The sequence below is a fragment of the Desmodus rotundus genome, chromosome 7 (assembly GCF_022682495.2).
Source record: "Desmodus rotundus isolate HL8 chromosome 7, HLdesRot8A.1, whole genome shotgun sequence".
Lineage (NCBI taxonomy): Eukaryota > Metazoa > Chordata > Mammalia > Chiroptera > Phyllostomidae > Desmodus > Desmodus rotundus.
Genome location: NC_071393.1, coordinates 34,499,436 through 34,513,560, shown reverse-complemented (window position 1 = coordinate 34,513,560; position 14,125 = coordinate 34,499,436). Strand labels below are relative to the sequence as shown.

Below are 14,125 nucleotides of genomic sequence, written 5' to 3'. Positions count from 1 at the left end.
CTCAGGGCCGCAGCCAGGGGGTCGGGAGGCCTGCCGTGACAGGGCTGCTCGTTGGTGTGGAGCTGGTTAGCTTGTGCCTGTCTGCTGGGAGCCAGCTTGGGCTATCGCCAAGGATACTGCCTAGCTACGCCTGGCCTGGAGGACCCAGGCCTGAGGAACTGCCCAGGCTCTGGCTACCCCTCTGTCCCAGGTTGGTACCGTTTAGTCCTGTCTTATCCTCCAGAATCGACAGCCATTAGGAGGCACCCTGGGGGCTGCAGGGGGAGTAGCCGGGGGCTGGTGAACAGGGCTGGGCAGCCCCCTCTTACTGGTCTACACTGCATGGCGGCTCTGTCGTCAGGACAGGAAGGCCAAGGTGGGCCCTAGAGCCTGCTCTGGGCCCAGGTCTCTGTCTCCTTCTTGGAGGAGAAGATTGTAGCTCATGAAACAAGGAGATCCTTGCCTCCAAAGAGTCCCTCCATCCTCACCTACCATACGCCTAGAAATTCCACCATTTGCACCTCAGACTTGGTAAAATGTTGATTTTGGGAGGGAGTCAGAGGCCCTTGCCATCTTCTGCAAAGATGACATTATGGCAACTTTCTCCGAGCCCTATCGATCCCATCTGGAAGGCCTTGAGAGTCCCCCTGGGGACCTGGGCCTGTGCTGGATGCGCCTTGTGGGGAACAAAGAGGGAAAGGAGGGGCTGGCCTGGCCTTCCAGGGAGAGAGCGAACTTCACGTTCTCGTGAGGGCTGCTGAGAGCCAGGCCTGGGTTCGACGCCACCCTCCCCTGGTTCCTTTTCACCACCAAGGTGGTGGCCACCTCTGGGCACCCCCGGCAGTCACATCTGCTTAGTCCCTGTCTGTGCAGTGACCCACGTTTGAAGGTGGATTGCCGGGCACGCCCCAAGCCACATACGCACAGAATCCCAGCGGTGACACCACACAGAAATAAACCCATCCCTACGGTACTAAAAATGTTCGTCTGCACGCCACCCAGTTAGCGTCCCCGTGCACACCCCGCTGGCACGTGTCACGTCTCACCCTTTGGAAACTCTGACTGGACTGGAACCTCTTGGCAACAACTCAGAAGGGGATTTGGGGCTTTGTCTGGGAGGTTGAGGAAACTGAGGCTCATATGGGGAAACTTTGCCCAGGGCTGTACAGGTATCAGGTGGGAGACCTTCAGCCTGATGCCTAAGGCCTTTCAGCCTGGGGTCTTGCCAAGGGGTTAGGACTCCATAGTGTCCTCTCCACTCACGGAGGCGGGGCGGGGGTGGTCCGGAGTTACCTTTGGAGAATGTAGGGTGAGGGAATGAACCATAAACTGGAAGAGGCTGGGGAAGGGAGGGGTGGGTGTGTGGGGACTGGGAGGCTGAGGCTCAGGCACCCCATGGGCACCCCTGGTGCTCTGCCTGCTCCCTGTCAAGGGCCAGCCCCTGAGCCTGCATCCTGGGGCAGGGCTAGGAAGGAAGGCAGGCCCAGTGGTGGCTGGACACCTACTGTGTGCCAGGCCACAATCCCTCCTCTCTCTTTATTTTCCTAGCACCCTGGCAGGGGGAATGGTACCCCCAGTTTTTGGGTGAGGGAAGTGAGGCCCAGGGACTTGGCTTCCCCAGGGTCACAGAGCCAGTGTGCAGCGAAGCACATTCAGACCCCCCTCTGCCTGGGGCCAGGAACTTAACATTCCCTGAGCCTCACCTGCCCCAGCTGGTGGCATATGAGTGTGTGCAGATGAGCGTCAGTGAGTGAGAGCATGCGTGGATTTGTGTGAGTGCAAAAATGTGTGTGTGTCAGCAATAGGGAGCGTGTGTGAGATGTATGGGTGTTTTTTGCCCAACTAGGTGGGATCGGACCAGTTGTATGCGTGGCCCCCACGGCTCCCTAGAATTGCTCCCTGCTCCCCTGTTCCGGCTGACTGCTCATCTCCTCTTTCTCCCGCAGCCTCCTGTGCCCATAGGCCCTGAGCCTCTGTGCCCACAGACAAAGAGGGCAACTGAGTCAAGCCCAGGCTGACCCCCAGCCCAGCTGCACACCACAAACGCCTGCCCAGTCTGAGGTGAGAAGCCACTCTGTTACTGGGCAGAGTGGGGTCCCCACGGGAGAGGCTGTAGGGAGGCCATTCAGGGGCAGTCTTTCTGGTGGTCCCTCCCGTCTCCCCCGCCACATGAAGTCCAGTCTAGGAGGTGTGACAGGGCAGGGCCCTGGGAGCCAGCCCAGGAGCCTGAGCATTGTTTTGCACACCAAGGTTTCGTGGCCGTGCCAGTGGATGGGTCCCTGTGCGGTGCGGGAGGTCTCTAATGGCGAGCAGAAGAACTCTGTCCGCGGTTCTTTCACATTGCTGCCAAAATGTGTGCATGACTCTGGGTTAGGAGGGAGTGAGAGCAGGTGGACTGGGACGGGCAGGGCCCAGGAAGCGGTCAAGGGGCTCACTCCAGACTCAGCGTGCAGGTCCGGACATCGTCACCGCAGGATGAAGCTCAGCTGCGTGTGTGCACGTGTGACAGTCACTGGCAGCCGAGTGACCTTGGCTCTGGCCAGGTGTGAGCAGTGGCCTCTTGGACTGTATCCTAAGGATCAGGATACTCAGGATGTGGGAGGTGGCAGTCTTCACACTCCATGTCCCATGTGAGGGAATGTGGAGAAGCTACAGCGAGTCCCGAAGAGATGGGAGGTGGGGAGGGAGTGGGAACTGGGTTGCTGCCTGGCGGGACCCGCTGGCTTGCTTGTGACCTTGGACAAATGACTTCTACCCTTTATCTGGGCCAGTTCCCTGTCCTTGACAGACCTCTGTGACCCATGAGAAGGCTGCAGGGGAATTTGCTAAATAGAAGGAACGCTGGGGAAATGTTCTGCAAACAGGCTGGATGGGAGTGTGGTCCCCATCTTTCAGGTGAGAAGAGCCAGCAGGGCAGCAGGCCTCCAACCCCACCCCCAGTGACTGGGTGACAGTTTCAGTAGGTGTGACGATAGGTGTGCCCTGGCTCAGCTGACACTGTCCTTCCAACCAGGAAGTTGGTGGGGGTGTGGCAGGGGGCTGAGGGCGGGGTTTCCTTCCTAGGCACTAGGCCTTGCCTTGAAGTCCAGTTATTTCCATCAAAATATCCCTGCTGACCCGTCAGTCCTGGGTAGAATGAGCAGCTAACGAGCCCCTCCAGTTTAACCTGTAATTGCCGCTGGGAGATTGGGAGGGAGAGGACGCAGTCAGTCAGGATTGTCTCGAAGGTGGTCAGGGGGATGGGAGGGGCCCAGGGCAAGGGTGTCATGGAGGAAGGGTGGCTGGGTCCTGCCCTCACTCTCCGCGGGGGCCACGGCAGCCTCCCCTGCTGCCCAAGCGGACAGCACTGTGGAAGCTCAGCACACAGGGAGTTGGGGGGGAGCTCACTCAGAGCAGAGGCCCCTTTCAGCTGGGAGCCTGGAGGCCTTGGATGGGGGGACACCTGGGCTGAGACTTAAAGGCTGTAGGATTCCTTAAAAATGTTCTATTTTTCTGATTATTAAAGAAATGCATGTTCTCTATAGAAATTGTGAGCCCTTGGCTATTTTGCCCCTCAGTCTTTCACGAAATAGGTATAATTGGGATCGAATTGTACTTCCTGCTTTCTAGCCTTCCTCTTGCACTTAGTACTGTAGCAAGATCATGCTCCCTCCATTGAACCCCCTTCTGTAACGGGGTTTTTAATGTCGGTGTCAGGCACCAGCCTGTGTGAGCCACGGCACGCTCAAGCACGTCTCCGTTGTCTATTTTGATGGTTTCCAGCGGCGTGTCATTATAAATGCTCCTGGGTCCACATGTAAGTAGGGCTATGATGGGCAGAGAGGGTTAGGGGATGCGGAGGGCCCAGCCTAAGCAAAACTGTAGAGGCGGGGACTTCAGAGTGTTTGGTAATGGTGCCCAGGACCGGGCAGGGCTGTTCACGGGGAGCCTTGGAGGCATGCTGAAGCCCCGAAGCCCGCGGAAGCCCAGGGTCTTCCTGGCCCTGCCTGCTCCTCCAGTGCTCGTGTGATTGCAAGAGAGAGGGCAGGATGGTGGGGTTGGGGAAGGGCAGGCGAGACTGGGGTCCCAGATGCTACAACCCTTGACCTCACTGGAAGGATCACGCGCCCCCCTCCCTGACATCTCTGCCCGTGTCTACTCCTTGCAGGGGGGTGCACACGCTGGCTCTGAATCAGTGAGGCTTGTGAGGCAGGCCCCTTCCCTTGTTCCCCTTGGCTGGGAGTGGGGGTGGTCCAGGTCCCTGAGAGGCAAGGTGAGATGCTGGGGGTGGGGTGTCTTCTCCAGGAAGCTCTCCTGACCTTTGGGCCCAGCTGGAGGTCCCCTCCCCAGGACTCTCCTCCTTGTGCACATTCACTTACCCCAGCACTGCTTGCATGCTGCATAGAATTGCTCTTAGATGCTGGTTTCTTTCTCCCTGCGGGCCTCGAGGGCTCTTAGGACAGATCCAGCCTGATTTGCCCCTTTGTTTCCGTGTGGCGTGTACCAGCTGCTGCACGAATGCTTACTGAAGTCATTAGTTCAGTGGCTCATTCATGCCCCGTTCGATTTGACACAGACTTGCTGAGTACCTGCTGCACGTCAGGCCCTGTCCCACATGCCTGGCATCCACGGGTCAGTAAGTTAGACCAGTCGTAGCCCTTATAAAGCTCCGATTCAGACAGAATAGATAGAACAGGAACATAAGTAATTCATCATACACGGTTAGGGAGTAACAAGTGAGGTTGAGATAAATAAGACAGGAAAAGGGAGTGAGCATGCAGGGGGAGATGTTCTCTGTAGGGTGGTCAGGAAAAGCCCTCTCAGGTGAGGTGTCCTTTGAGCAGAGACCGGAGAAGGGACAGGCCCCTGGAGGACTGGGCAGACCTTGAGCTGGGAGTGCCTGTAGGGATGAGGGGCCGGGGCCACAGTGGCAGGGTATGAGTACAGCGGTCCTTACTCATGGGGCAGGCTCTCCCCCACTGCCCTGTGGGCCAAAAATGGTGGCCGGTGGGCAAGATTAGAAGCTGGCGGGCTGGTTGGGAGGCCCTGGCAGGGAGGAGTACCTGATTGCAGGAGACGGAAGGGTAGTGAGAGTGGGCTGTGAGAGATCAGAGTCAGAGCTGGTGGGTGGTGGGGCCTTTGAGCTGAGCAGCAGGGGGCTGAGGATGGGTGTGGAGGGGACGGAAGAGTCCTATTTGGAGGTGTTATTTTGAGGTGCCCATGGGCAGGTAGAGAGGTTGCATAGACCTGGCATGTAAGGCAAGGCCGAGGACCAGGGTGGGCTGGGCATGTCAGGGGGGTTGTCATCAGCATCTGGAGGGCGATGTTTTAAAACCTCTGAGCCTGGACAGGGTCACGCACAGCAGGGATCTGGGCCTCACTGCTTAAAGTGACTCTCCCCTGTGGGGCTCCCTGCCCATGGGCAGGCCTGTTACTTCCGCCTTGCAGACAAGCCCTCTGGGTTTGCCAGGCCAGAGAAGGTGCTGCCAGCTCACGCTCCCGGCTGCTCCTTCCAAATGGCCTAATGGTTGGTACTGTCACTCTGTAACATTATTCAGGACTACGGTTGGGCGGGAAGGGGGTGCTAATACTGGGCCCTGTCATTCACCCTTCGCTCCCCAAAGGGAGACTCATCTGGTGAGTTTGGAACAGCCCAGGCCCCTCTGAGCCCTGTTGGTGGTCCCGACTCCAGGCCTTCACGTCATGTTCCTCCTCCAAACCCCTTGGTGGCTCAGGTTGAATCCAAGCTCCTCCTCCTGGTCATTCAAGGCATTTCACAGTCTGGCAGAAGCCCACTCTTCCTGCCCCTCTTCTTTCTAACAGGTGACTCTCCTCCTCCATCCTCTGTGTGTGCCAGGCTCAGTCTCATCTTCCATCGCCTGCATCTGGAAGGCTTGTCTCACCCCAGCCAAGCCCCACCTCTTCTTGGGCGTCTTCCCTGACTCTCGCACTCTGTGGCCCCTTTGAATGGCTGTCGGTACCTTTTACTTGGTGAGCTAGCTGCCTGTCATTTTCCTGTCATCATCCTCAGCTTATCTTCATCTCCACCCTCCTTGTCCTCTGTCCCTTGTGTCTCCTGTCCACACCTGTTCCCTGTCCCCATGCACTGCCTTCAAAACTCTTCCCAAACGGAACCCTGCTCAAGCTATGGAGCTCTCTGCCCAGGGACACCCAGGCCCTGGGGGCAGCTCTGAGGTGGAGAAAGCCCTTTTTTGTGCTGACCGAGGTGAACCTGCCTGCCTTTGGCCTTCATGGAGGTCCAGGCTCCACATGGGGCAGCGGGGAGCCCTCCTTTCCTCCTCCCAGGGCCCAGGGTGCAGGAGGCCTGGCGCAGGGCAAGAGCTCAGGCAGTGTCTGTGGCTTGGCAGATGGAGGACCTACCTCTGTCCGCCTCTGCCCGCCTGGAGCAACTTTCCATGCTGAGGCCTTGGCTGTGGCCACATCAGCCAGCCCTCAGTGTGTCTGTTGGTGTGGCCATTCCCATGTGTGCCGAGGACTTTGGCCTTGTCAGGGCATACACCCTTCTTCATCTCCTCTCATCCTTATCTCAGCCATGTGGAAGGTGGGTGCTGTTCACCCATTCGTTCTTCCAACAAGCGTTTATCGAGCACCTACTGTGTGCCACGCTGTGTGCTGGGGGAGATGGGAACAAGTCAAGGCTTAGAGAAGGGTGCGGGCTTGTCCGGTGTCACACAACTACTCAAGGCCTGAGTCAGCACTTTGCTAGGTCTGCTGTAACAAAGTATTTTATCACCAACTGGGTGACTTAAACAGAAACCTGTTGTCTCATAGTTCTAGAGCAGGGGCATCAAACTCATTTTCACCGGGAGCCACATCAGCCTCGCGGTCACCTTCAAAGGGCCGCATGCAATTTTAGGACTGTGTAAATATAACTACCCCTTAACCGTTAAGCAAGAGCTCAGCACTGCCGCCAGGTAGAAACAAGGTGGGGGGCCGGCTTCGGCCCGTGGGCCTCGTGTGTGCCGCCTGTGTTCTGGAGGCTTCAAATCTGAGATCGAGGGGTCAGCGGGGTTCATCCTTCTGAAGGCTGTGAGGGAGGGTCTGCGCTAGGCCTCTCCCTGGCTTATAAGTGGCTGTCTTCCTCTGTGCCTCCCATGCCCGCCCGGTGTTCTCCCTGTATGTGTGTCTGGGTCCCCTTCTATAAGGGAATAAGCCCTATCGGATTAGGGGTCCACCCTCTGCCACAATGACCTCATCCTAACTAGCTAATTATACTCGCAATGGCCCAGTTTCCAGATAAGCTCACATCCTGAGGCAATGGTGCTCAGAACTTCAACGTGTAACTTCTGGGTGGAAAGGGGCTCACAGTTCAACCCCCCGTGGCTAGACCTGGGATTTCCAAAGCAGTGTGCAAGTGGTGGGGGCCTCTCATGCCTCGAGGTGAGCAAGATGGAAGGCGAGGCTGCCTACGCTGTCAAGGATGGAGAGGAGGTTCCGGCATCAGGGCCGTGACCGTGGCTCTTGGAGTTTCTGTTTCAGCCAGGATGCTAATCTGGACCTGGAACAGCCTCATCCCTGTACACTCTGGGAAGGCAGGTATGCGTGATCAGGGTGGGAGGAGAAATTCCTGGGGCTCCACACCCCTAGCTGGGTGACCTGCTTTTGCTTCTGGGCCTCAGTCTACATACCTGTGAATTGGAGACCATCCAGCCTGCCTGTGAGAGAATGAATAGGTCTTTGCTTCTGTTCCTTTTCCTGTATTCACCCTGCAGACATCTATTCAGTGTGGCTGTTTGCTGGGCACTGTGCTGCCACCAGGGACGCAGAGATGAGGTGCTCAAGGCCCTGGCCCTTGTCAACATAAGGAACGTCAAACCTGTAAGAATCTTTATGAGTTATGTGAGCCAAACGGACAACAATTGCTAGAAGGAAAATCTCAATGGATTGAGAAAATACTCAGGAAACTGGCAGTTTTTCCACTTTATTCGTGAGAATCAAAGGAGGAGGCGTGAGCGGGTGTATGACATTCACCGGTGACAGATTAGGGAGGTGGGAGAAAACAGAGAGGGTGGTGGGGGGATCTCTGGGACTGGATAAAAAGTGCAATGAATAGACACATACTTCTTTTACATTGGTGGGTAACAGTTAACAATCAACATTGTGATGATAACAGTGAGGGGATTTGTGGTCTCTACTCTTTGGAGGTGGGCAGGAAATTACTTTGATATTCCAAAGGTATGTGATCATAGTTGCAAAAAAAAAAAAAAAGGAAAAGAAAAAGAAAAAGACAACAGACAGGCTCAATTAAGGTAAAGACTGACCTTTGTTAGGGAAAAATACCAGCCTACAACGTAACTACCCTCCTTGACCTGCTTTCACTTAGAAAGCTTTAGTTTCAGACCATCCTGTGTGGCTATTTTTTGTCTCTAGGTTTGTGAGGCTGTCGTGCAGGCCTCTGCTGGGCTTGTCTGTTTAGTGCGTGACCCCTTGTCCCTGCCCATACCCTCAGTAACTGTGCAGGCCGTGGGCAGGCCAGCGAGGGAAGGCAACACTTCAGGTTATGCCCGCTCTGGAGCCAGACCATGTGGGTCCAGTCTTAGCTCTGCCTGTTGCTGCAGGCGTGAATTTAGGCCATTTCCTTAGGCTCTGTGGGCCTCAGTCTCTTCGTCAGTAAATTGGGAGTAAGAATAGCATCTACCTTGTGTGGATTGCGTATTGAACAGGTTGGTGCATATGAAGTGTTTAGAGTGGGCTCTGGCACATAGTAAGTGCTCAGTAAATATAAATCTAAGCCATCAGCGCTGGGGCAGTATGATGGCGGGACACTGAGTGCTAGGTAGGGTCTGTGGTCCCTGCCCTGTCTGGGTGCCCTGCCTTCCTGTTAACCCTTTAGCGATTTGCCACCTTTGCGCCCAGGGCACTTGGGGTGTGGGGTAGTGAGGGGAATATGGAGCAGGCATGCCCAAAGGGAGAGGTGGGAGGCCTTCTCACAGTCACGGGTAGGAACCTGGGGTCTCTGCAGGAGGGATGGGACCCTTGCCATTCCTGCCTCTGTCCCATGACGGAGGGGTGCCCAGGGACCAGGTGCTTGGCTTTGTTAGCCTTTGCGGGTAGTTGGCAGGTTTTGGGGAGAGGAGATGGTAGGGAAGCAAAATTAAAATTCCTCTTTGAGAAGTTAACAAGTTCCCAATTAAAGGACTCCTATTTGCGAGATGCCTCAGAGGCCTTTTCTATCAAGAGGCTCTTCTGAATAATAAAAGGGCTGGAGCTGGGGTTGGAGAGGACCTTTGGAGCCTGAGCAGCTGATGGAAGGGTGGGGCCCCAGGACGGCCCCAGGGCCTTGAGAACTGTGGCCGTGATTGGGGCCACACTGCTGCTCCTCTTTGCTCAGCAGTAGAGGTGGGGGGTGGCATGGAGAGGGCAAAGACGGGTGGAGGTGCTCGCCCCCACTCCCTGCAGCCTGTAGCTCCTCCCAGCCCCAGCCTGAGTCACAGGCACAGGTGCCCTTCTCCAGGAACCCATTGTTCCCACAGCTCACCCTCTGCTCTTCCATTCAGACCAGGACGGAGCTGTGGGGAGGCTGGGCTGTGCTTGTGACAGCTGCAGTGGTATACGTGGCCTGGAGTTTGGGCTTAGGAGCAGCCAGTCTGGCTGGGGGCCAGCATCCTCTTGGCTTCTGAGACCCCAGGCTTCCTGGTACCCATGCCGTGCCCACTGTTCAGACCCAGCTGGCCAGGTGACGTCCTGGGTATGCTGTTGTTGCTGTTTGGTGGGGTGTCTGCTTGCATTTTAGCCCGGTGTCCCCAACCAATGCTGCCTAGCTGTTTTCCTGGGAGGCCAGATCTTTTCTGCTTGGGGCTGGATGTCCCAAGAGAGGTGCATCCTCAGACCTTGCTGGGGTAAGCCAGCCTAGTGCAGCTGAGTGCCCAAAATGTGGCGGTAGTCATTACCAGAACCCCACTTACAGATGAGGGGGCAGAGAGAGGCTCAGTGAAGTGAGGTGACCCCTCAACACAGAGCGGGATTCTTGCTAGAAGGTGTATCTCTTCCCAAGGCCTTCCAGTTCACCTAGCAGAGAGGGGCTGGACGGGGCACTGGCCAAGGCCCTCTGCTCAGTGGGCAGTCCAGGCCTCGACCCAAGGCCCCACAGGGTCCACCCTGAGGAATTACCAGGGTCCTTTGAGGAGAGCTTGCCATAGTCCAGGCTGTGGCTCTGCTGTCCAGGTGGTGTGCAGGGTGGCAGGAGTATTTCCAGCCCACACCTGCCATCCCTATGCCTCCCCCCGCAGCGCCCTACTTTCCTCTGGAACCACAGGCAACCTGTGTAAACACCCAGAACTGAGAGCCAGGCCCTCCAAAAGGTCAGCCCCCTCCCAGGAGTCCTGGGGTTTTTACTGCATAGGGGTCTAAGTGGGTCTGCCCAGGGCCAGCTGTAGGGGTGGGCTCTCCACTTCGTGTGGGAGAGATTTCACAGCATGAGTCCAGGCAACTATGAGGATGCGGTTATTAAAGCTGGGACAGCGAGACAAGAAAGGGCTCAGCATGCAGGAAGCAACAGGGGAGCCCAGGCTGGGCTGCCTTCGCTCACTGGGAGGTCAGAGAAGAGGGGACTCTGGGGACAGGTTCAGGGGATCAGCCTGGGACAAGCTGCCACCGCCCACTGCCTGAGAGTTTAGGAGAGGCGTGCCTGTTGCGGGGGCGGGGGGGGGGGGGGGGGGGCGGGGCGGGGAGAAGAGGGCAAAGGGAACAGCACAGGCTGCTCCCCAGAGGGAGAGCTCAAGCTGGGTTTTTTGTCTTGAGGCTTTTATCTCTTTCTTGAAGGTGGGAATCTTAGGGGAGATCTCAGGGGAGGATCTCAGCAGAATATTCATCAGTTCTCCAGGTGTCCCCTTCAGGGCCATGGTCTCCTCTGATTGGTCAGTGGTCGGCAGAGGGTCTTCAGTCACTGCAGTCGGTTCTGGTGTCACCTACCTGGTTTTGCTGATTTTCTGGGCCTGGCACTGAAATACAACTGAGGCGCAGATGTCATCTCCCGGGAGGAAAGGCCAGGGGAGGAGAGGTTACCCTGGGGGCGAGTCTTCGTTTCCTCAGTTTTGTCCCCGGCCTTCTGCCCTGGTGACCCTCTGCACCTCTGCAAGTGGCTCAGCAGCAAGTTGCTTGGCCATGTGTCTTAGTCTCCCTAGTCCACCTGCAAAGGAATTTTCCTAGCTTCGTACTTCCTGTCTCAGGGTTAGGCCAATACTTGGAGAAGCTGATGTACTACCTGGGGACAGGGAGGGGGACATCCAGCAGCCCAGGAGAGGGTGGGCCAGCAGGGAGGGCAAGGCGCGTCCTGCAAACCCTGAGAAGGGGTGTTCCGAATGTGTGTTCTGACCGGGCTGGGAGCTGAGGGACTTGGTATTTAAGTGCTGGTCCTGCCACGTACTGTCTGTGTGGCCTTGAGTAAGTGGCCCCATCTGTCTGGACCTCAGCTTCCTCCTGTGGGGCACAAGCAGCAGTGGAACTGAGGTGGCCCGGTGGAACAGTGTGTGTGGGCTGCAGGGCTCGTGGGTCATGGATGCAGACTGTGGATTTGGTGGGGCTGGTTCACCTCCACGCACTACCGCTGGCAAGTGCTTCACTTCTCTTAGTGTCTGTCTCCAGCTGCGTGCACGGGGACGTACTGACCCTAGCTCACGGAGGTGTGCTGTCCAGGAGTGGGCGCTCCGTCAGTGGGAGTCCTCCATCCTCGCTCCCCCGAATCATTTAATGAGCCTACTCTTCTTGAACACCCAATGGGCTTTGCCTGGGCTTGGTGGCCACAAAACCAGTAGGCGATACGGTCCCTGCCTTTGTGTAGCAACCTGAAGTTAGAAATGTTATGAGCCCCAGAAAAGGGAAGGACATAAAAGGCCTGGAGAAGTTAGGCAGGTCCTCCTGGAGGAGGCTGGACTGTAGTGTTCAGGAGGATCAGGGTGTGGGGCAAGGGAGGAGTATAGAGAGGGCAAGCCATGTGAGAGAGCTCGGGGCAGGGTGTGAGCTCCTGAGAACAGGCTCTGGGGGTGTTGGGTGTGGAACAGCAGGTGCAGCCAGAGCCCAGAGAAGTCCCAGCCCTGGAGCCCTGGTGGGGGTGGGGGACTAGGAGTTGGGAATGGGACAGCTGTCTTCTGACTTTGGGCAGGGAGGCAACAAACATGTAGCCTGGATCCCAGCACAGAGCCTGTGAGGAGGGCTGGGATTCAGTGTAGGGTCCACGCACAGACAGGACTCCCCAGGCCCTGGGGCTTTGGGTGGGAGGTTGGAAGGCCTGGTGCAAACTCTGGGAGGAGGCTGGTGGCAGCTGTCCAGGCTGGCAGGATGGGTCTGCAGGGAGGCTGCAGTTGGAGGTGGAGGTCAGCCTGAGTGCAGCCTCTGGCCAGGATTAAGGAACCAGGTGGTCTGGCTTCTCGAGAGCCAGAGCAGAGAGACAGAAGTAGAAGGGGTCTGTAGTGGATCTGGAGGGCCGGGAGACTCATGCTTATCTAATTCCGTTGTGCCCAGCCCTGGATCAGACTGGCTATGAACTTGGCTTGGACAACAACCCGGAATGGGGGCGGTACTTAGTCTCATCCTAAGGAGTTGAAAATGAGGCTCACAGGCCAATGATTTACTCTCCCTGGGTCACATTCCAAACCTGAACTCCAAACTTCTTACCTTTTCAGGGGCTCCACACTACCCCCCAGGACTCTGGTTTGTAGAGGTGATGACCTCCCAGACTTCCCTGGGTGGCTCAGTAGAGGGACACCCAAATATGCAGTCTTCCGTAGCTTTGTCTATCTTGGGGATGCTCAGAGAGGTTGAGGGTGTGCCCCAATGCCGTACAGCATTGGGTCCGCACTCCCTGGCTCCCTGGGGAGGAGGTGCTGTGCTCCCTTCCTCCACGGGGACTAGTGGCTCCTGCCAGGTCCTGCTGGGTCCTCCCAGGTCTGAGGGCAGTGGGTCTTTCTAGCCACGAGTCTCCTCATTTCTCTTAGCCACTGAGGGAGGCCTTAAAATCTCAGCCCCAAATTACAACCTGTGAGTGCTTCAAAACAATGCAAAATTTCCCTCATAAAATAGGAGGTACACTCGGGCGTGTCCTCAATGAATGGAGTGACTTCCGGGATTAATCCAGGATGCATGGGAGGGTGCCCAGCCGGTGGAAGTGTGGATGGGTATTGTAACAAATTGTTTGCTCAAAAGACAAATTATTCTTCCTGTGCATGGGCTGCAGGTATAAGGCACCCCTGCTCCTTCTGCTTGCAGTGAGGTCCCTCATTAGCTGTCCTGAGCAGGTACTCTGGACCTTCTGCAATGACCTTCCGACCTCATAAGCCAGTCTGAGCGGGAGTAGATGGGTTCTGAATCTATTCTTAGAGCCTCTGAAGGTCTTCGGGGTCCTGCCAGCTCCTCTGCTGGGTCCCTGGCGAGGTCGGGGAGAGTTCCTCTGCTATGATGTGGGCCACCTCTTCCTCTGGGACCTTGAGACTCAGGCCTGCCCATTCCTTGACCTCAGACCACCTGGGGAGTCTGCCTGCCTCAGTTGACCTGTCCGGGGCTTGGCCAGCTGCTCCTTCCCAGCTGCTTTACCTCAGGCGGTGGTGGGAGGGGACAGTGTTGTTTTTCCCAGCCAGCTCTCTCAGCTGCCTAAAATTGCCTTTGTGCTGAACCTGGGGGAAGGGGAGGCCAAGCCACTTCACGCTTGGGAACATATAGGTACACGCATGTTGAGGTGGAGAAAAGGAAGGGAGGCGTTCCATGTTCCACTGCCCACTCCCAGCTGGGGTGAGGCCAGCCCAGAGACAGGAGCACTGCTTTCTGAGTCCGACAAGTCTGAAGCGGAGTCCTGGCTCCCCACTTTCTGACTACGGGACCCAGGCAGCTCCCATAATCTTTCCGGCTTCCCCGTCTATAAGAGCGGGATTCTCTTTATCGTCATCGTTATCTCGCGGTTTTGAGAACACCACCTCACTCACCCACACAAGGGTCCTAGGAGGTGGAGGGTCTTGCTACCACCCCCATTATGTGGAGGAGGAAACCGAGGCGCAGAGGGGTCGAGTGAAGTGCGCTGAGGGGCTGGGCGCGGGCGCAGACCTGGACCTCTGATTCCCCATAAGTGCCCCATGAACTTGTTGAGCGAGAAGAACCCAGAGCCCAGGTGCTGCCTGGTACCTGCCTGCTCCCTTCCCTTAACTGAGGCGGTGCTGAG

The 14,125-nt window shown here is 56.8% G+C and overlaps 1 protein-coding gene across 4 annotated transcripts in view; it reads left to right on the top strand.

Moving 5' to 3' along the window:
* The window catches only part of LINGO1 (leucine rich repeat and Ig domain containing 1), a 182,924-nt gene that overhangs the window by 18,817 nt on the left and 149,982 nt on the right, over positions 1-14,125 (top strand). For 2 of the 4 annotated variants that reach the window (XM_024557379.4, XM_045192840.3), the window contains exon 1: positions 1,945-2,040. The exons of 1 other annotated variant lie outside the window; for it this stretch is intronic. The gene's annotated coding sequence lies outside the window, so the exon portion shown is untranslated. Of the gene's footprint in view, positions 1-1,925; positions 2,041-14,125 lie in introns of those variants that run through there. One more of the 4 variants, XM_053928479.2, reaches the window with a different exon arrangement.